The 22,978-nt window shown below is 35.9% G+C and overlaps 1 protein-coding gene across 3 annotated transcripts in view; it reads right to left on the reverse strand.

Annotated features, from left to right (window-relative positions):
- Positions 1–22,978, reverse strand: part of PAK5 (p21 (RAC1) activated kinase 5) — a 273,223-nt gene that overhangs the window by 166,546 nt on the left and 83,699 nt on the right. The window contains exon 1 of one of the 3 annotated variants that reach the window (XM_045833661.1): positions 18,067–18,179. The exons of the other annotated variants lie outside the window; for them this stretch is intronic. The gene's annotated coding sequence lies outside the window, so the exon portion shown is untranslated. Of the gene's footprint in view, positions 1–18,066; positions 18,180–22,978 lie in introns of those variants that run through there. 3 annotated transcript variants of the gene reach the window in all.

Genomic DNA, 22,978 nt, shown 5'->3' on the forward strand with positions numbered 1-22,978 from the left:
TAGCCACAGCAACCTTGAGAAAGAAGAACTTTAGAGGAATCACACTACCTGATATCAAGCTATACTACAAGGTCATAGTAATCAAAACAGCTTGGTAGTGGTAAAAAACAAACAAACAAACAAACAAACAAAAAACAGACATAGAGCAATGGAACATAATAGAGAGCCCAGAAATAAACCCATGTCTTTATGGTCAACTACTATTTGACAAAGGAGACAAGAACATGAAATGGGTAATGCTAGTTTTTCAATGAATGGTGTTGGGAAAACTGGACAGGTATGTGCAAAAAATGAAACTGGACCATTTTCTCACACCATACATAATAATAAACTCAAAATTGATTGAAAACCTAAATTTAAGACTTGAAACCATAAAAATCCAAAAGAAAACAGGCAGTAAAATCTCGGACATTCCTCATAGTAATATTTTCTCTGGTATATTTCCTACAGCAAAGGAAACAAATAAGTAAATAAATAAATGGGACTACATCAAACTAAGAAGCTTTAGCACAACAAAATGAAAAGACAATTCACTGAATAGGAAAACATATTTGCCAATGATGCATCTCATAAGGGATTAACATCTAAAATTTAAATTTAAAAAGAACTCAGGGAACTCAGCACCAAAAAAGTCTACCAAACAATCCAATTAAAAAATGGGCAAAAGACCTGAACAGATACTTCTCCAAAGAGGACTTACAGATGAACAACAGACATATGAAAAGATGCTCAATATTATTAATCATTGAAGACATGCAAGTTAAAATGACAATGAGATGTCATCTCACACCTATCAGAATGGTTATCCTCAATAAGTCAACAGAAAAGTATTGATGAGAATGTGGAAAAAAGGGAACCCTCATGCACTGTTGGTGGGAATGCAGATTGGTATAGCCACTGTGGAAAGTAGTATGGAGTCACCTCAAAAAACAAACAAACAAACAAACAAACAAACAAATGGAACTGCCTTATGACCCAGCAATTCCACTTCTGGGAATGTATTGAGAAAACCTGAAACACTAATTTGAAAGAATGTATGCTCCCATGTTCACTGCAGCATTATTTATAATAGCCAAGATTTTGAAGCAAACTAAGTGTTTATAAGTAGATGAGTAGATTAAAAAGTTGTGGTACATTTACACAATGGAGTACTACTGAGCTGTGTAAAGGGAAATCTTATCTTTAGAGATAGAGTATAGATATAGACCTGGAATGTATTATGCTAACTGAAATAAGCCAGTCAGAGAAAGATAAATACCATATGATCTCACTTATGTGTGGAACTTAATAAACAAAATAAATAAACAAACAAAATAGAAACAGACTGTTAGATACAGAGAACAAACTGATAGCTGTCAGAAGGGAACTGGGTGAGGGCTGGGTGAAAGGAATTACACACTCACAAAAAATAAATCACATTAAAAAAACTAGAAATTTTCAATCTAAAGAACTATTATTTTTAAAAGTAAATAAAATTACTGGGCTTAAATTTGTCACTTCCAAAGCAAAAAATAAAATAAAATAAAATAAGAGACACCTAAGGAAAAAAACAATGAAATATGAAACAGAAACAATTAAAATAATTAACAGAAATAATGCTGACATTGAATGAGCCTCTATTACCAAAAATAACTTTCAGATCATACCCAAAGCATTCACTAAGAGGGAAGTTGTGAACAGTAGTAATTAATTGGTTCTTCTTTGATAATTCAATTAATAAAGTCAAATGAATCATATGAACACCAGGGAATATTTAAATTCTTCCTGATTTCACATAAGTGATTATTATGAAGATAATATAAACTTCAACATAGCTATAACAAGAAAGACATTGATGTGTAACTGGTGATATGGTTTGTCAATTTAAAGAGTATTAAGATTAGTGACTATATAAGCTAATCACAAAAACACTGTTTTCTTAGAGCTCATATATTCAAGAAACATGACAGAGGTGTTCCCAAATTTGATAATTCTAAGTAAGTATACATGCCGATACTGATAACAAGATGTGATACCCAAACACACTTTTCTAAACGTCAGTAATAAAAATAAAATTCAATCAGACATCTTGAAGGAAAAACTGCATTATGATTTTGTTCTCTCTGTAGAACAATGTTTCAAAATAATTTTTATATTTAAAGGTAAAGATATAAACATTTTCAGCTAAAATGTATTATAGAGATGGGATAGGTAGTCTATTAATAAAAATATGTTGTTTCTCATGTTGGGATGTTTCCAATGTCAGCTTTTTAATTTTGTAATTTGTTGTGAAGCATTACCTCAGCCCAAACATTCACATTCCTACCCTATTTTTATTCATATGCACACATCCTAAATTCATGGATCTTTAGGTTTATGACTCTTGGGCTACTGGCTGCTTTTTTTCAATATGATTGTTCAGAAGTTTAAATTTAGAGTCAACTAAAAAATATATATGAAGTACAACTACAGTTCAGTCAACTTGGAAATGTCCCAGTCCAAAAGCAGCAGCAACCTCAGCAACCCTGGTTCTGTCTGTGTTGGCTACACACAACAATTTCACTTCTGAAACCCAACTTTAGTGGCCAGTGTGTTTCAGTACACTGAAATCCTGATAAGGTAAGTGATTCTGGATAGAACTGATGTTAACCAAATGCATGACAAAATGAAGTACAGGAATTTTTTTAAGCAAAACAAAACATGACAGAACTTTAACTATCTATCTGAAAGAAACAAAGCACAAGAATTTTTATCAAGAACTTAAAGTGTTAGTACCTAAAGCAAAATGATCAGCTGTATGTGCTAGAAAGGAAAGAGATAAACCCTGGGATATTTAATTCAATAGAATGGTCTAAGTGTAAGCTATATGTTTGAAATGATTGGCTCAAAGACATAACCATTTAGAGTCTTCTGTTTTTTAAAAATGTAGTATAGTTACTTGTTTCTTTTTCTAGAAATTGTACCAACTCTAGGACTTTAATATAGTGAATACCAAATATGTGTACACTTCATTTAGTCTACTGTGACTGAGTCACACTTCATTATTTTTCTAGTTAGCAAGAAAATATATTGTTTTTTGAAAGGCAGGAAAATACCATTTATTTATTTTTTAACTTATGACAAAGCTGTGGCAAATCACATATTATCAAAGGTGGGCTCTAAGGTAGAGGCTGCAAACTGATGATACAAGGACAAATTATCACTAAGCAAACTGATGCTTAAATGTTCGGAATGCACGTTCAGTGTTGGTAAGTCTTATAACTGGTGATGTTAAGCTTGATCGTTTGATTATAGTGATACCTGCCAGCAGTAAAATGTTACTATTTCCCTCCTTTGTAATTAGTAACTGTTCGGGGTGGTGCTCTTTAGAGTGCACAAATAACCTCTTCTCCACAAATGCCAGCCCGCTGCTTCTAGCAAATGCCAGTGGACTGTGTCTGCAACAATTACTACTGTGGCATTTGCCTGATGGCAATTTTCTATTTTCTCTAATTCATTCATTGGAGCTTATTTTAATTCCATGTTTTTAATTGGAAATCTATAAAGGAAAACTGTCCCTTCATCCTGTTTATGTATTCAATTATTTATTTACATCAGCATGTGCTTGGGATATTTATTTTGTTTTAGGTGTTACAATCTAAAATGCTCATTTCACGTTTTGTTGCTCAACTTCTCCCAGTTTTGGCCACTGGAAACTCCTTCAGATGGGTTCATCTGTGCTTTGGACATGCTCGTGCTCTTTTCTGAGTGCTACCTCACTTTCTGACAACATACGTATTTGGAAAATTCATATTTTTTCTGCCCCAGCCATGGAATCAACAGCTTATCCAAAGAGCCCTGGTTCCTTTCATTAGAGAATAGGATTTAGAAATCTAGATCTGAGGCTTAAGTATGCTCTTTGTTACTGGGATGTCATTGATTTCAGGCCCATTTAGCAGTCAGAGTCAGGAAATATATGTGTGTATACTAACCCGTGCATATGTACCTGTATTTATGCATAACCTCAATCTAATCATGAGTAACCATAAGACAAATAAAAATTGAGGAACATTCTACAAAATAACTGACTAGTATACTTGAAATGCATTGAGTTCATGAAAGATAAGAAAAGAAAGAGTAACTGTCTTAGACTGAAGGAGACTAAGGAGACATGACAACACAAATAGAATTTGGATTCTCGGACTGAACTGAAATAGGACACTAATGGGAAAACCGATGAAATCAAATGAGGTCTTTAGCCTAGTTTGTATTAGAGGTTGGCAAACTACTGTTCATGAGACAAATATGGTCTTCCATCTATTTTTGTAAATAAAATTTTATTAAAACATTGATATTCTTGTTTGTTTACATGTTGTCTGTAACTGTTTTTGTGTTTCAATAATAGAACAAAACCAGACACTTACAATTGTCATTATCTGACCCTTTACTGGAAAAGCTTGCCAACTCCTGATTCATGGTCATACCATTTCTAAAGTCTTATTCTTGATAATTTTACTCAGGTTATATAAAATGTTAACATTATTTAGGAAGAATGTCTAGAAACTGTACTATTTTTGCAGTTTCCCTGTGGGACTAAAATTATCTCAAAATAAAAAATTTAAATGTTTGAGTTATGTATTCACATATTTATACAGGAGATTCCACATAAGATTTCCATATTTGTGGGGTATTTTGAAAAGTCAGAATATTCAATAACACTGACCAATAATCAAAGTAAAATATGAAAGTTGGGTTCTGTGGTTACTATGTCTTATACTGTTGATTACTAACTCACTATTGGCTTCCAGAACATGAAAACTCTGATTTTGTTTGGGCAAGGATAAAAAAAATATTTTCTATCCTTTGAAAGCCAGGAGTGGTCAGTAATATATAAGCCTAAGTGTTTCAGTGAGACTTGAAGGAAAGCCCATTAGATAGGTCAGAAAGAAAACATGATCCCTATTTGTCCTTCTCCCTTTCTACTGCTTCTTGCCTGGAAAACCAAGGTGATGCATGGAGTTACAGCAGTCATCTTAGACCATGAGGTAAGAATAGAAGCCATGCATCCATCCTCTCTTCAGGTAGAGGCCAAAATAGAAGAAACTTGTGATAGATTTATTGTGGCCTAATTTTTCTGGTATTTTGTTTATTCATGCACTTTGCAACATCAAGATGTGGAACCTGTTTCCCAACCCATTTAATCTGGGATGGACTTATGACTCAAGTTGGCCAAGAGAATATGGCAGAAGTGACAGAGTATCAGTTCTGAGCCTAGACCTGATCCTCAGGTCTAGGTCCTCAGTGGGTGTACTCTCTCAGAAGCCTTCCACTGGCACAGAAAATACTTCATGCTGGAGAATGATAAGAGGTCATGTGGAGCGGCACCCATTTGTCCTTGCTGAGACCATACTAAATCACCTATCACCAGTCCTCCAAATATGAGAATTCAGTCAATATCAACAGAGCTACTTACTCAACCCAATGAGGACTACAAATGCCATCAAAATACCAGCCAGGACCAGAAAATTCTACCAGCTTATTTGCAGACCTATAAGCAACAGTACATTCTTCTTCTTTGTGACACTGGGCGCTCTGCTACGTGGTATGTAGACCCTGCATCTGTGATGGCCACATAGTATCACTGTAGTCTCAGACTTTCTGCCTAAAGTCATCTTTCATAAGAGAGAGAACAGCCATCTTGCCTAAAACACTCTTTCTTTTAGTCTGTCTTACCTGCTATCAAACAGAATTCCTAAGTGACATTTAAAGAGCATGAGCTGTTTACTTTTCCACAATCCCAGCTCATTATGTGTCACTCATTTATGTCACCTGTATTGCTGTTGTAACACCTGGATGTGTGAGTTCTACTCTCAAACCTCATATTTTAAAGAGGAAGAAAGATGATATTTCTTTCTCACTTTGTATTTTGAGGCTCATTAACTTAGTGAAATATTTTTAAAGGAAGCATATTAAAAGATAATTAGGTTTGTTTTTTCTTTGTAAACTCACACTGTACCTAAACCACCTGATCTGGAAGCTCATGGCCAGGACAGTAGTGGAAATACCTGTGGAAGACCTAATAAAAAACTGAAACGATGTTTTTAGAGCATTTTAAGCTCATTAAGTTCACACCAGGATCCCTATATTGTTAAATGCTGCTGGAAGTTCAATAAAATCCCTTTGAAAATGAAATATTTCTCTCAGAAAAAAAGTATAAATCTAACTTCAAACATTATTAGAAAAATGTGGAAATCCATTATACCACTACTTTAACATATGTACATATGGCTATAGAGAGAGATTTGAAGTGTCAAACCAACCTTAACACTTGTTTAAACAGTCATAATGCACATGTAAAATATACATATATCATAGCAGATTTAAAATAATTATTACTATAGTGAATATTAAAAATATGTGACAACTTATCAATTAAATATATAGTTCATATTTCTAAAAATACCACAAATCAGTTTGATCCTTTTATAATTACTATTTTAAAATAAAATAGCAGCTTTCATAAATAAAATTACCACACAAAAAGAATATTTCAATTTATAACTGGTACTGTACTGCTGTGTTTTCAGAAAAAAATTAATGAGACACTTCTCCTATGAACACTTGTACTTTATAATCACTACCTTTTTTACAATAAGAAACTCAATAATGTTGAGCCCATGCTTTGAATTTAGGTATTTAATATTTCATTCTGCATCACAAACCTCTAACAAAAAAAGTAAAAATATGTGCATGCTTAAAAGAGTCGTAGGCTCTGAAGATTCATTCTCTGTAAAAGGTAAAAGCTCATAACAAAAACCTGGAAAGGATATGATGATATGAGTGAGTTCTGACACAGCACACTGAATCCCTTGGAGTGAATACACGCGCACAGCCACATTAAATTGCAGACCCCAGCAACTACTGTTAGCCCAAGCAAGTGACTTTCTGTTTCATTAGTCTCTTGATTGTTGACTTCAAATTCCTGTTAGCTGGTTTTCTGTGCTAATCCTTGATCTACTGTATAGGGATCAGATTCATCCAATGAAAAGCAACTGGGATTCATTATATCAATGGTTGATAGGAAACATTTCTCGAAAACAAAACCCGAAGGTCAGAGCAGGGAAAATTCTAGTACTGCAATATACAGTGAGAGGCACCTCAGTGAGGTCCAGTGGACATGGACGTAATAGCACAGAGTTTGGTGGATACTAGTTTGCAAGGACTGAGGGCTTCACTCATCAACAAATTTTGATAGAATGTGTCTCCTTGGTGAAGGAAGAAGCTCTAAAGCAGCCCTGCCCAATAGAAGTATAATGTGACCACAAATACAGTCACATGTATAATTTTAAATTCTCTAGTAGCTGCATTAAAAAGGTAAAAAGAGGTAAAATTAATTTTAATAATATATTTTACTTAAACCAATATGGCCAAAATATCATCATTAAAACATGTACCAAAATATTTTCATTCATTTTTTTCATAATAGATCTTTGAAATCCAGTGTGCATTTAATACTTACAACACATCTCATTTTGGAGCAGCCACATTTCAAGTTCTCAATAGCCATATCTGGCTCCCATACTGGGCATCACAAATCTAGAGAATTCTATGATTTATTGTGATGACTTAAAGATCTTAGAAATTACAGTAACCAAAGAAGGAAAGAATGAGACTTCAAATATATCACATTAACACACTTTTCTGAGAAGAATTTAATAGAAATTATATTAGCAATGTAAAAGTTGGAACCAGCTAGTTGGATTTTTTAGTTTTTAAATATTCCAGTTTTAAAGCACAGACTCTGCAGTGTAGAGGAAGTATGTCATTGGAAATTGTCTCACTCATAACTCAAATATTTTGCAGGTAGAAAGTTACTAGGACATTAATGTATGCTGAAATAAAATCCATTAAACTTCAGTTAAATATCCCAAGCAAATAATGCAACATGTTTATTTATATTATGTAACATGGAGAATAAATCATAACAATATAGAAAATCTGAAGTGATATAAAATGTCAAAAATGGCATAATTTTATAATCAGCTTCCGATGAAATTGTTAGTCTTTAAAATGGAGTTCATTTACATTAAAAATTGACATGTAAGGAATTTCTCCATAGTCAAATGGGTTCATTGAAAAGGTCTATAGAGCTATTAGGTCAACTAAAAGATTGCATGTTAATAAGCCATAAAAACTAGACAAAAATTGGTACTGTGTAGAAAATGAAAATTTTTTTCTAAACATTTTTTAAAGTAAAAAGTTTTAATAATTTACATACCCTAAAATCAATAAACATTGCAAACCTAAGGCTATCAAATTACCTGACAACTCAGCAATACTTAGAGTGTGTGTTTCTTAGAGTAGCTTTTAATTTGCATTCCGTGAAATTGTAAAATAACTTTCATCAAATACACATGGTAAAAGTGATACACTAAAACCTCTCTGAATATATATTGTTCATTGTAGAAAAGTTGGAAAAGCATATAAAGCACAAAGTAGAAAAAATGGTCACTTAGAATCCCAGCACCAAAGACATGGCTGACATTTTCAGTCTATGTCCTTCTATGCTTATACCAACATAATTATTACTGACAAGTCTTGGTGATATAAGAAACTTATGTGGGCTCTCTTCCAGATCTAATTCCTTCAACAGACTATACAATGCTACTTGGTACATAAGTACCCACACGCTTGCCCTCTCCTACACAGCCATCTACACAAAGGTTGTTCAGAGTTCAGGGGCACTTTAATCTTAGCCTCACCTATCAGTGACTTCTCCCATGCTCCTTCCACTCACACCTACACCCACATCCCACATAATAAGATCTCTGTATGAACACACTTTCCTCCAGTTAGCTCAGAGCTTTTAAATGCTAATTTAAGAAGAGATGGTACTTGGATAAAGACATAAATACCAGCTTTGCTTATTAATAACCCTAAAACAGTAGTGTAATCTGGAAGAGACACCATCTTCTACCTCCTACTCACTAATAACATTGGTACTGGCTGATAAACAATCCTTTGGTTGCATTTTACTGGGCTTTACTTTGTTCCAGAAAGAACCTACTTTCTCAGAACTATTCAACAATAAACACTTACTAAGTGCTTAAAAGGACAGACACTGGGCTCAGCACAGAGGGAACTGTGCATGAATCAGACGCAGTCCTTTAGCCTCATAAAAGTAATAGTTTAGTAAGGAGGATAGTTTGCAATCAATTAAACAAATAAATACATATTTACATACTGGGATCAATGCTGTGAAGGCAATGGGCATTGACGTTGAGATGGAAAACAGGACATTGCCTATCTTTGTTATTGGCCTGAAGACCTGTCTGAAAGATGGGTGAGACTTCAGGAAGTCTCTCAGCCACTCCATCAGAACTGACCCTTCTGCTGAGAAGCATACCACTGTGGTAAAAGAGGCCAACGCAGAATCATATGCACCAAGAGTTCCTACACTGGCTTTACCAAACAAACTTTGAATGACTTACTAAGGTTGAGTTATTTATGAGGATTGTTCTCCATTTAACAAAAATGTAAATTTTTAAAAATACCATTATGACAAAAAGGTGACTATAAGAAGCTTCTACTAGATTTCCTATTGGCTTACTTTCCAAAAGTAAGCCAAAGGTATAGCTGGGAAAAAGTAGAGAGCTAGTTTGGCCTCCATGGAAGAATAAAACTGGGAATAGTGAGTAGGCAACTGGATAGATCAGAAAAAGAATGATGAGAGAAGAAGGGAGACAGAGAGAATATTAGAGGGCAGAAGGTAGGAATGGGAGAGAATTTCCAGGACCTGGCAAAGTCAAGGCCAACCGTGTAGCACACAGCTGAAGAGAATTCCCTGTGGCTGAAAATTACTGGTGCATGTAGTAATATTAATAACTAACACTGATTTTACAGTTTTCTCTCATTGTCTGCTATAATTTCTCTCTGAGAATCTTTAGTAAGGTCTGCTAGCAAATATTACCCTTACAGTTGTAAGTGTTTTGCAGAAATAAAGAAAGAGCAGAGCTAACCAGCCTGGGGCAAACATAGCTGGTGAGAGGATGCTATAACATCCTCGAGCCATGGAACAATGAATGGGAGAAATGGGCTTCCCAGGGGCTGACTCAAGAGTAGCAAGTGAACTGCCATTTCTCAAAATTACTGTTGAGGGAAGTATATGTAATATGTAAATCTATATAAGAAAATGGAATTTACAATTATGAGTACTTGTTTCCTATGTGCTTTATGGATATGTTATCATTCTTCAAGAACTCTACCAATTGGTTCTAGATACGTTGACTTTTCTCACATAGGAAAACTAAAGCTCAAGAGCTAGTTTTCTAGGCTGTTGTGCAGGAAAGGGAAATCCAGGAGAGGACCAACAGACATCCTGAGTTGTACAGATTGAGCTGAGAGACCAAGGCAGCTGGCATTTTCAGGATGGAGTACTGGAGATAGGAGAGCTAGGGAGACAGAGAGGGAGAAGAGAGAGAGTATGAGAAGAAAGGGGGAGGGGAAAAGAGAGAGAGGGATGGAGTGGGAGCAGGGAGAAAGAGGGGGAGAGAAGGGGGGAAAAAGGGGGAGAGGGGAGAGAGAGAAAAAAGAAAGAGAGAGAGAGAGAAGATAAATTCCAGATGTTTGTAGAACATAATTCAAATTCAGCTGAGTACCAATCAGCGCCAGCATGTGAGGATATTACTTGAGGCTGGGGGAAGAATCACCCAAAATGTTTAGAGGTAAAAATGTCCAGCCCTGTATCGATCCGCCAGACTGGATGGGAAGCTTGAAGAGTCATGGGACAGCTACTGGGTAAAGTGTTCAGCAGTCAGTAATAATTAGCCACAGATCAAGCATGGCTCCGGTTTCACCTAACAAATAGTAAAGCAAGACCAAATCAAACTGCTTCCAAATAAGTGTTTCAAAGAATATTTATAGGAATACTAAGATATCCAGCAGCCAACAAGATAAAACACAGTATCTGGCATTCAATACACATTTACCTAGCAAGCAAAAATAAATAAATAAATAAATAAATAAATAAATAAAAAGTAGAAAATAAATCCTTTAATCAAAGCCAATCTACAAATGACAGTTATTAACATCAGACAAGGACTTTAAAATGGTGATTATAACTGTCTTCCAAATGTTTGAGACACAAAGCAATCATCTACAGAATACATCTAAGAACACAATGTGTGAGATGCCAAGCACACACTATATAAGATTATCAGCAGATTAGATATTGAGAAATGAAAGATTAATGACTTTGGAGACCTAGCAATAGAAACTACTTAAAATATAACACACAGAGAAAGGATATAAAACATTATGTCAGGGACCCATGGAACAACTTCAAGTGGACTAATGTAAGTGTAAGTGGATTCTCTAATTGTGATGACATAAAGGAAGGGACAGAAACAATATCTGAAGGTATAAAATAGGTGAACGTTTTCCAAACTTGATGAAAACTATATTCATGAATATAACAAGCTCAATGAAGCCCAAACACACACAAAAAAATGCAAAGAAAACTACACCAAGGCCCATTATAATTGCATTGCTAAAACACAGTGCTAAAGAGAAAATTTTAGCAGAAGGCAATGGGGGAAAAACATATGTATAGAAAAGCAAAGATAAGGATGACATCATATTTCTTATTGGAAACAATGCAAACAGAAACGGTAGAGCAAAATCTTCAAAGTGCTGAAAGAAAAATAACTGTCAATCTAGAATTCTCTATCCAAAAAACTGACAAATGAAGATATTTTGAGAATCCCATCTGCCTCCCACTAGGGGGGAAAAAAGAAAATAAAATTGATGGAGCAAATAGAAAAGAAATATCAAGAATGATAGAGTTAAGCAAAACCATATCAATAATCACATTAAATAAAGATGGTCTAAATAGCCCATTACAATGCAGAAATGTCAGGTTAAATAAAAAAGCAAGACCCAACTATAAGCTGCCTACAAGAAACACATTTTACAGATAAATACACAAATAAATTGAATGTAAAGAATGAAAAAGGATATGCTAAAATTAATCAAAAGAAAGTCAGAGTGCTGTATCAATATCATACAAAGATTTCAGAGCAAAGAATATTTCCAAGGATGAAACCAGTCATTTCATATGAATAAAGGATAACATTCATCAAGATCTAAAACACTAAATGTGTATACATCTGAAAACACTTTCAAAATAGATGAAGCAAAAGCCAATAGTACTGCAAAGAGAATAGACAAATCTACAACTATTTTTGGGGACTCAGTGCTATTTTAATAACTGATAGAGTAAGTAGGTAGAAAATAAGTAAGACTATAGAAGACTAGAACAATACTAACAACCAACTTGTCTAATTGACATTTATAGAACACTGTAACCACCAGCAGAAAGATATCAATATTCTTGTCAAAAACACACAGAATACTTAGCAATATGGACTATATTTGGGGCCATAAAACAATCCTCAATTAGTTTAAAGGGATTTAGTCATACAAAGTATGTTATTTGACTTCAACAAAGTAAATCAAAAAACAATAACAGAAAAATCTAGAAGTTCCCAACTAGTTGTTGACTAATTACTAAGTAAACCATAAGTCAAAAAAAAATATCAAAAGGGAAATTTAAAAGTATTCAGAGTTCATGGATATGGACAACAGTGTGGTGATTGCTGGGGGGAGGAAGGTATAAGGGAACTAAATGGTAATGGAAAAAGTATAGTAAAGATTACATTTTTTAAAAAGTATTCAGTAAATAAAAATTAAAAAAAAACAACATATAAAAATTTGTGGGATGCCATTGCATTAGTACTTAGGGTACATTTTATAGCACTAAATCATTAATAAAAGAATATAAGAAAGATCTCAAAGCAATGCCCTCAGAATCTACTTTAACAAAACTAGGAAAAGAAGAGCAGTAAAACCCAAAGTAGAAGAAAGTAAATAGTAAATGCCACTGTGGAAGGCAATATATAGAAAACAGAAAAGCAAGAGAGACAATCAATGAAATAAAAACCTGTTTCTTGAGAAGATTGATAACACTGGTAACAGATAGAAAGACTTATCAGGAAAAAAGACACCAATTGTGATTTTTGATTCATCAATATAAAAAATGATCACCATAGAAGGGTATCACTACAGACTTCACAAATATTGAAAGGATAAAAAATGTTATGAAAAACTTATGACAATGAACTTGTGAACTTGTATGACATGGACTAACTCCTTGAAAGACACAAACTACCAAAGCTCAGTCAATAACAGTACTATAACTATTTTTTAAAAAGTTGAATTTGTAATTTAAAACCTTCCAACAAAAACCCTAGGTCCAGATAACAATAGTGGTTAAACTTTTCAATCACTTAAGGAAGAAACAATATCAATTCTACACAAACTCATCCAGAAAACTGGAAATAAATGAATGTTTTCCACATCACTGTCTTACATAAGCATCACTCTGTTACCAAAATTCAAGAGATATTGTCATAAATGACCACTACACACCAATAACCATTAAGAACAGACATGAAAATTTTAATAAAAATTTTTATCTAATGAATTCAACAGTACATCAAAAGGATAATTCATCATGGTTAGATGGAATTCACTGCAGAAAAGCAAGGTTGATTTACATTTAAAATTGATGTAATTCACCATATTATTAAGCCATGTAAACTTCTAGAAGAAAATATAGGGACAAACAGTGATCACGGGTAAGGCAAAGATTTCTTAGATAGAATACTAAAGGCATGAGCTATAAATTTTTTTTTGAAAAATTATGCTTCATCAAAATTATGGGCAAGCCAAAGACTGAGAAAAATAGTTTAAAACCATAAATATGACAACAGACTTGTATTCAAAATAAAAAATCCTCAAACATTATGATACTTTTTAAAAAACCAAACAACCCAATTAAAACCTGGACAAAAGATATGAACAGAGACTTCATGAATATATACTGATAAGTATACACAAGAAAATATGTTCATAAAAACATGATGTGGTACCACTACACTCTCACTGAAATTTCTATAATTGAAAAGCTTAATCATACCAAGTTTTGGTAAGGATGTAGAAGAACTAAGACTCATATGTTCCTGGGAGAACATAAAAGAGTAGAAGCACTTTGCAAAAACAGTTTGGCAGTTCCCTAAAATAATAAACATATGCCTTCTTTATGATCCAGCCATTTCCTGCCTAGCTATTTACTCAAGAGAAATCAAAGTTCATGTCCACACAAAGGTCTTTGCATGCATGTTCACAGCAGCTTCCTTGGTAATAGCCAAAGACTGAAAACGACCCAAATGTCTACCAACAGGTGAATGCTTACATCACCTGTGAAACATCCATACTACAGACTGCTGCTTAACAATAAATTGGAATAAACTCTTTTTTTGGAGGAGGGACATAAAACCTGAGTAAAGTTTATATGACATAAATCCCAATAAATGTTTCTTTTAGTAAAATGTTTATTAATATTATCAGATCCAGTCTAATCGTCCAAGAAAATGTGATTTCCACTGTACTTTTGTTTAATATTCTTAATTAAACTGAGGTTGTTAATTACTGGCCTGTAGTTGTTTGTATCTCTTCTGAATGTAATTTCAAGCTGAGGCAAAAATTTATTCATGGTACAAACTGGATGAATCTCAGAATAAGGTCTTTGAGTGAAAGAGGACAGACTAAGAAAGAGTATGTACTCTATAATTTCATTGATTCAAATTCTAGGAAATGTAACATCACATATGGTAACAGAAATAAGATCAGGGGTCACCTGGGCACAGAGGTGAGGCTGGATGGGGGCGATATGAGACAGATTTTTTAAAGCTACCAGAAAACTTTCAGGGGTGATAGAAATGGTCACTGTCTTCTTTATGTTGATGGTCTCAGGATAAACAGGGTTTTTTTTTGTATGTCTGTTAACATCAACAAAATGTTTTTTTTAAAAAAGAGTATTCAGTTCCTTAGTTGTACTAGCCACATATTAACTTGATAACCTTCCAGGGCTAATGGCAACTGTATTGTCAGTGCAGATATAAAAAATTCCCATCACAGCAGAAAGTTCTATTACATAGTACTGCTCAACTGCTCTATTGTTTTAAGAAATGATTGAGAAATTTAAAAAAGCAGACAGGGGTTATTCTTCCTATCACAAACACCTCGAGGTACATTATTCATTTTTGCAATATTCTATAATATATGCAAAGTCCGTCAAATATCATAATACTATGCCATACTAAAAAAATTCTTTCTTCTATAGTTAAATCAACACAGGGTCTTTGTTTCTTTTATTTTTATTTTTAAATCACAGCTTACAACCATTTTCTAAGTGCTCACTGACTTCTCTTCTTGGCTGGAATCAAACAAAGAATGAAATATTCCAGCTGGGGAAAATGATCTCCATATCTGACCTTTCCTGTGATATAGAGATAAAAGAAAGCTTGCACTCATTTGAGACACAATTTATGTCTCTGAAGTACAGTATTAAACTACAATTGCTAAAACCTCTAACACTACTCTTACCATATTTTATGGAAGTTGAATTTTAAATCTCCAGAAAGTCACAGAGGTTAACCAAAGTACTTGCTTAAGGAAGAGTATCTTTTCTTTACATTTTTAAGTCTTTCCCAGGAGCTAAATGACATCATCAGAATGAACCTGTAACTCCCCCTTAACTTGTTATCAGGAATCAGATTAATGAACTTTCTGAGTGAGACTGGATAATCAATCATTTTTGAAATATCAACAATTTTCCAACCCTAATTTGAGAGAACACCAGATTGAGTGACTAACACAAGGGAAAGATGTTTTGTCTGCAGAAAGGTCTGGTCATAAAAAAATGCTCAAGATAGAAGTATATCTTATTACCAAGACTCTGAACCTGGAATCAGTAAAGAGTCAAAAGGCCTAAAACCACACTTGGGTATTTACCTATGAAAATGCAGGTCCAACCTAACTGAAGCAGAAATGATTGTTACTTTTGCCTAGCTTTTGCTCAGTGTAGTATCTCATGCCAATCAGAAGCTCTATTTGGCAGTTGCACATTTTATATTTTTAAAGACAAAAGTAATTATTAAAAACTGTGGTACAAAACAGTTTCCAAACATGGAGTCTATAAGGAAAATAAATTATAAATGTTATTCTGTGGTAAAAATGCTGATGTCACCACTGGACTTTATGTGCAAACTACATAACTAAGAGTTAACTTTGTGGCAGGGATTAGGGAAGTGTTGGCAGAGTACAAGGCCCAGCACAACTAGGAGATTAGCAGGGAGCCTAGCAGTGAACTGAAGATTCTCAATACTTGGGGCTTATTTGTGTGTGTTGAGGGTAGGGGGCCCACCACCACAGACAAATTGAGAGTCTCCAGAAATGATGTGAAAGGCATTACTGTGGGGGAGGGGGGAGGGGGTAAGAGGCCTGGCTCTACTCTATTACTAATTCCTAATCTGTTGATAGATTCAGTAGTGCCTCTAGTATTTAATAATTACTGTCCTCCTACCCTACCTCTTGACATGTGACCTTGGAGTTGCTTCCAAAAATGTGAGGTGCATTTCTCCACCCCAGGTGTTATGTTTTATCCGACAGAGTAACAGTTTACTAATCCAAGGCTAGGTCTTCAGAGACCTTGTCTTTTTCCTCCTTTGCTCTTGCCCTGCTGCATTCCCCTTGAGAACATGTCTGGACTAGCCTGCTGGAAGGTGAGAGACAAATGGAGCTGGGCAGAGTTGTCCCAGTCTTCCCAGCTGAGGCCAACAGAGATCAGCCAAAAGCCAGCCAAGATCATCACAGTTTGCTCTGGCTGGTGTGGCTCAGTGGATTGAGCACTGGCCTACAAACCAAAGGGTAGCTGATTCGATTCCTACTCAGGGCATATGCCTTGGGTTGCATGCCAGGTCCCCAGTAGGAGGTGTGTGAGAGGCAACCACACATTGATGTTTCTCTCCCTCTTTTTCTCCCACCCTTCCCCTCTCTCTAAAAATATATTTTTAAAATATCATTAGAGCTTTATAACTGATGCCTGGCTATTGCAAAACCTATGAGCCATAAACACTTATTGCAATATGCCACTGATGTTTTATGTTTTTTATGCAGCATTATTGTGGTAGTGGATAACTACTATACCAATTACACTCCCTAAAATACTTTAAAATGAGAGTTTAACTACATGGTCTCTCAGACCCCAATATTATGGCTCAGCCTTTTGCAGCACAAGGCATTGGGCTGACCATTCCAAATCTTTCCTCTGTCACTTTGCACATATCTATCTCAGACTACACTGACAAATGCTACCACCAATTGGCCTCTTGTTAACCTTATTGATGCAAGACCCCCTTCAGGACAACCACAGTTTACAGTTTCATGTACTTTACCTTTCAAATTGTCTGCAAAGTTGAAAGATGGGAATGATTAATCTATGCCTCCCTGAGACCTGGTAAGGTTGCACTCTTACCAACAGAAAATAGAAGAAGGGAGGGAGGCTGACAATACAATGCCTTCAAAAACTGTCCTCACTCCATTAGATCACTCTTGAGCCCACCACTCTTTTCTTACCCATCCCGACCTCTTTAAATTATATTATCTAGGGGGTCCCTGTAGGAAAGTGAGTTTGTCTATCACAGTTAACAATAAGGATTAAGCTTCTGGAGAAATGAGCTCTAGCCTCCACTCTGTTGATTAAGAATGATATGACTTTGGGTAGGTTATTTGACCTCTCTTAGCCTCAATTTTCTCATCTATAAATTCAAGATTAATACCTGCCCGGAGTATTTCAGAGGGTTATTCTGAGGAGAAAATGTGAAACATCTATAAAATTGCTTAAAAAACCCTGAGGTGCTCTACAAAATGTCAGGCTCTATATAAGCACAGTGCTGAGGGCACAGGTTTTTGTTGGGGGAGTGATAAGGCTACTAGCTAACAGCTGGGGATCTCTGGAGGTCTTGTATGAAATCTTTGATAAACCCACTTCTTCAGGCAACGCTAAGTAGGATTCCAATGATCCAGCAGAGAAAAAAAATCCTCCCTCTTTTTTTTTTCCCGAAAACAACACTTCAAAAAATGTCAGGCCAACATTAGAAGTAGCTACTCAGAGATCTGCCATGTTGTCCTTACTTTAAATCCTACCTTTAAAAGGTGTAAAGGGAAGTTGGAGGTCAGCAGCAGTCCTATGATGACCACGTCTTCTTAAGGTACAGAGCAAGGTGAGCTGGATAAAGCAATGTTCTATCCAACCTTCACGCCCCAAGGGCATTCAGATGCTGCACAGTGTTGACCTTCTCAGAAAAGATTTTGATAATGATTTTCTCCCCACACACCCACAGGATACTGGGAATCTGTTCACAGCAAGGAAACCAACAGACAGATGGCACTGGAAATATCAGGTGCCAAGTATACACTGTTTCTTCCATGCAAAAGCCAAATGAATAAAAAATGAAAGAGAAAATCATCTTACTTTTATTTTCTCATAACAAAGGTGAACTGTGAAAACAAAGCAGATCTGCCCATAAATGAATGTAGGAGCCCCGTTACTCTATTCAAGTCACTCTTTCATTCATCATATAGAAGTAGGATTTAATTGTTTTCGATCTCATGCAATAAAGGCATCTAAATATCCCATAAATAAATTACACACACTGATGATCATTCTCTTAGCTGAAGTCCCTGAGGCATCTTCAGTATAAGCAAATATACCAAGTTCTGTTCAAACAGCAGACATACCTGCAACCCTTCTTGTTACATAGTTCCCTTTCATTTGTTTGCTCTAGACTCCTGCTGTAGAAAACACTCACACAGGACACACACAAAGTCAATTCAGGATGGACTAAAGAAAATAATTTTACTTTCCCAGATTTACTTATGTACTTCGTTTCCAAATAGTAATGTTTCAAAAGTGCCACCAATATCTAGGTATAGTCATAAATGAATGCTCTCTAAATCTAAAACATAATCCACTTATAGGAAGAGAATTAACCCTGGGTCTATCACTTCCTTGCTCTCTCTGTCTTTAGGGTGTCCCTGAGGAAGTGTTGACCTTGACAAGACCAGACCTCCTGGTAAACACTGTGATGGGATGTGCTAGAAACAATATCTATTCTTCAAGAATAAGCAACATTTTGAAGGGCAATGCCCTTATTCCTTGAAGTCTGTGGCAAGCTGAGAAATAGCCCCCCAAAAGATATCCATATCCTAATTCCTGGAACCTGTGAATGTTACCTTATATGGTAAAGACTTCGCAGATGTGATTAAGTTAAGGATGGTGAGATGGGGGAGGTTTTCCTGAATTAGCCAGACAGGCTCCAAATGCCACAGCATGTATCCTTACGGAGAGGGAAACAGGGAGGTAAACACACAGAGGAGAAGACGATGTGAAGAGAGAGATTTGAAGATGCTGGTCTAAAAGCCTGGAGTGATGTAGGCGCAAGTCCAGGAATGCTGGCAGCCACCAGAAGTGGGAAGAAGCAGGGAACAAACCTCCCCTAGAACCTCAGGAGGGAGAGCACCCCTGCTGACACCTTAATTTCAGCCCATTGATACTGATTTCAGACTTTTGACCTTCAGAACTGTGAGCAAACAAACTCCTGTTTTGGCCACCAAGTTTGTGCCAATTAATTACAGCACCCACGGGAATTTAATACATACATCTTTAGGTGCCCTAAAACATCAGGGTTTATCAAATAGAAACAAAAAGCTGAAAAAGCAATATGGATTTTTTTCTAGAACAAATAATTTTGCTTTTAGTTCATTTAACTGGCAAAACTGGCCTGTGCTACCTATATAGGAGCAAGACCATATAAGCTCATCAAAATCAAGGACTTATCTGATTGCACTAACATACCCTGTATACAGTTCTTCATGAGCATTTAAATATGTCCAGTGAATGGATAAAATAATGAAAATATTAACAAGTTAAGGGTTTGGGGGGGAAACTCATCAACTTTGTGCTGAGTACTAAATGGGTACAGGGGTAGACTGTGCGCTGAATGAAAGAGTGGCAGACCACCTTGACTGCCTTCCTAATAACAGGCAATAGCATGGCAGAGTTCTCTCACACCTGCGGGTTGGTGTGCTGGAATGACCATCCTGAATGATGTTCTGAACAAACCCACAGTCATTTCCGTCTTGCCTTTTTGGGCTTACTGGTTGCTCCACCCACACCACTCAGAGTTAGTTCTCGTTTCTTCTCCACATAGCTCTCAATATTGACTTTTGCTTTCCATGCTTCTGTGATTTGAACAAAATCAGCTCATTCCAACTATTCTGAGAGACCTCTTGGGGAATGCACAATTTATTTGTTTGTGGTGTGAGCTGCTAGAGAAGTTTCAACAGCAAGTTGAGAGGATAAAGGAGAAACTATGCCAGTCCTTTATTCCTTCCAAATTAAGTTACCAGAGTATGTCCTCAGTATCTGATTTAAAATGAAGTCAAAAGTAAGCAGAACAGACCTTACAAAGCTAACTAAAAATAATACTAATTAGCTAACATTTGAGGCTATTCATTTTTTCTTCCTTCAGAGATTAATTGAAAGCTGTCAGTACCAAGTTATTTTTTAGTAAATTGCCATCTTATTAAATTGCCATTGCTGTAGTCAAGGCTTAAAATGGTGCACTTATCTTCTTATATGTCATTTTTCACTCTGAATGACACAACTTCAAAAAGTAATTTTCACTTTTAATATATAAAACACATTTGACACCCCACATGCTTGTTATAAGAAAGTGGACTTCAACAGGTGAGAAACTGGGGGCGCAGTTTCTTTGTGAGATGAGAAATCCCACAAGAAGGAAACAACTCCTTGCAGCTGTTACATTTGGCAGGCAGTAGATGGTCAATTTAATATCTACAATTCATCTTGGCCACTGGGCTGCAAAGTAATCAACCTAATTAATTAGTGTGGTTATCCAATATTCTGGGTGCTCTTTGTTCTGCAGCCATTGACACTGGACTCCTACACCAGTACCTCTCCAGCTACAGTGTTCACACAGATCTCCTTTTAAAATGCGGGCTTTGGTTTGTGGGCCTGGTGGCACCTGATGACAAGCTCTGGGTTAAATCAATGCTGCTGGTCCCTATATGGCATTTTACGTGATAGGCTTTGAATAAATTAAGAAAAAGTGAGTTAACTCTGCTGAAATCCTCAAAACCTGAAAAAAAAACAAGAGAAAAAAAGGAGGAAATGCCAATGTAAAAAACACGAGAAAAAAGAAATTGTGAATCGGTTTAATTGTCTATATTGTTTTCTCATTAGCTTTGCCCCGGCTTCCTCCCCACTCTCTCACCCCAGAAACCAGTGACAAAGAGATCACCTGCATTAAGCAGGAGCAAGGTTTTCAAACAAGAGCAAGCCCAGCATTAATAAAAAGTGTTTCAAAAGTTTCCAGTCTCCCATGAGACAGCAGGTCTTCCCTTCTCTGGTACTGATCTTCCAAAGACTGACAGTGCGCTTTTACTTGGTGTGCCTGGCACTGCCCATGCACGGAGGGCCACCTCTGCCCTGGCGGTACAAGTCTCAGAACACATCTTCTCTGTATCAACTAAGTCTCTGCCCAGGCTTCCCATTGTCCAAAAATGACACAAACATCCCTCTAGCTGAAGAGGAAAAGCCAGCAGAACCAAATATCTAATTTTTTCTTTATATACTTTTTAAATTGACAAATACTATGATAAAGTACACAGATCTTAAGTATACAACGCAATGAATATTGACACATCAGTACACTCAGTCACAACCCAGTCTGCGATCTAATACTGCACTCTCCAGGCAGACTTTCTGCCATTATGGAAATACAATAAAATATAATTACAAACTGCCCAATACACTAGCCACAGAGTCACTGAGCAAGTCAAAGGTGTCTAGTGCAAGTGAAGAACTTAATTTTGAATTGTATTTACTTTAAGTAATTGACATTTAAGTAGCCACGGTTACTGGTAGCTGCCATGTTAGAAAGCCCAGGCCTAAAGCATGTGCAGTGCCACGGAAGCCTCTCTCTTGCCCTCCGCGCTAGGGTCCTCCAAACGTAACCCGCCTCCGCCCTCTGACGCCACAGGTTTGTTTGGGCTGTCTCCAGTCAAGCTGCGATCAAAAGCATTTTTAGTTTTTATATTTGGTGCTTTATTTGACTGGATGATTGAAAAAATATTAACAAATAACCCTTCAGCTATTCACAAAAAAGCCACCATCTTATTTTATTATTACAAGTATTTTATCTACAAATACTCATCAATTCTCCCTTAATTAGGGGGAAATTATTTTTTAAGATTTATTGAGAACTATTAACTCACACACTCATATACAAAACTCAGATAAAAATATAAGTCAACTTGCCAAACACTTATTTAAAATACTGTATAGATGGAGCTTTCTAATGGGCTATAATTCTTGTTTTTAAAGATTTTATTTATTTATTTTGAGAGAGAGGGGAAGGAAGGGAGAAACAGAGGGAGAAAAACATCAATGTGTGGATACCTCTCCCGCACCCCCTACTGGGGACCTGGCCAGCAACCCATGTATGTGCCCTGACTGGGAATCGAACCAGTGACCCTTTGGTTCCCAGGCCAGTGTTCAATACACTGATGCACACCAGCCAGGGTTGGGCTATAATTCTTTCCCAAAAAGCAAAAAAACAAAAAAAACAAAACAAAACTCCAAAGCTTTCGACCATATCTGGTATTTGAATGTATAAATTGTTCTTTTCTCAGTTACACAGCTGAAGAACCCTGATGACCATTGATTTCTTTGATGTTTTTGTAAATCCAACAAAATCCAGAATGGCATTTTGTATGTACTAACACCTATGTAGGGTTCACTTATGAAAAGAAAAAGATAACAAATTAGGGCTCTAAAATAAGTATTAATTTAAATGTTTGTTTTGAAATGAATGTTAATGTGAGGACATATTGTGCTATTCCAAAGATGGATCTAATCACCTGTTATTTCCAGCCTTTTAAAATAACTGCTACTCAAAGTACCCCAAAACATAAACAGTTTGTTATGATCAGTGACGAGATTAGGAACCTGCACAAAGATGCCAATTAATTC

This window comes from Phyllostomus hastatus, unplaced genomic scaffold (assembly GCF_019186645.2).
Source record: "Phyllostomus hastatus isolate PE091 unplaced genomic scaffold, TTU_PhHast_1.1 phas_contig_17, whole genome shotgun sequence".
Taxonomy (NCBI): Eukaryota; Metazoa; Chordata; class Mammalia; order Chiroptera; family Phyllostomidae; genus Phyllostomus; species Phyllostomus hastatus.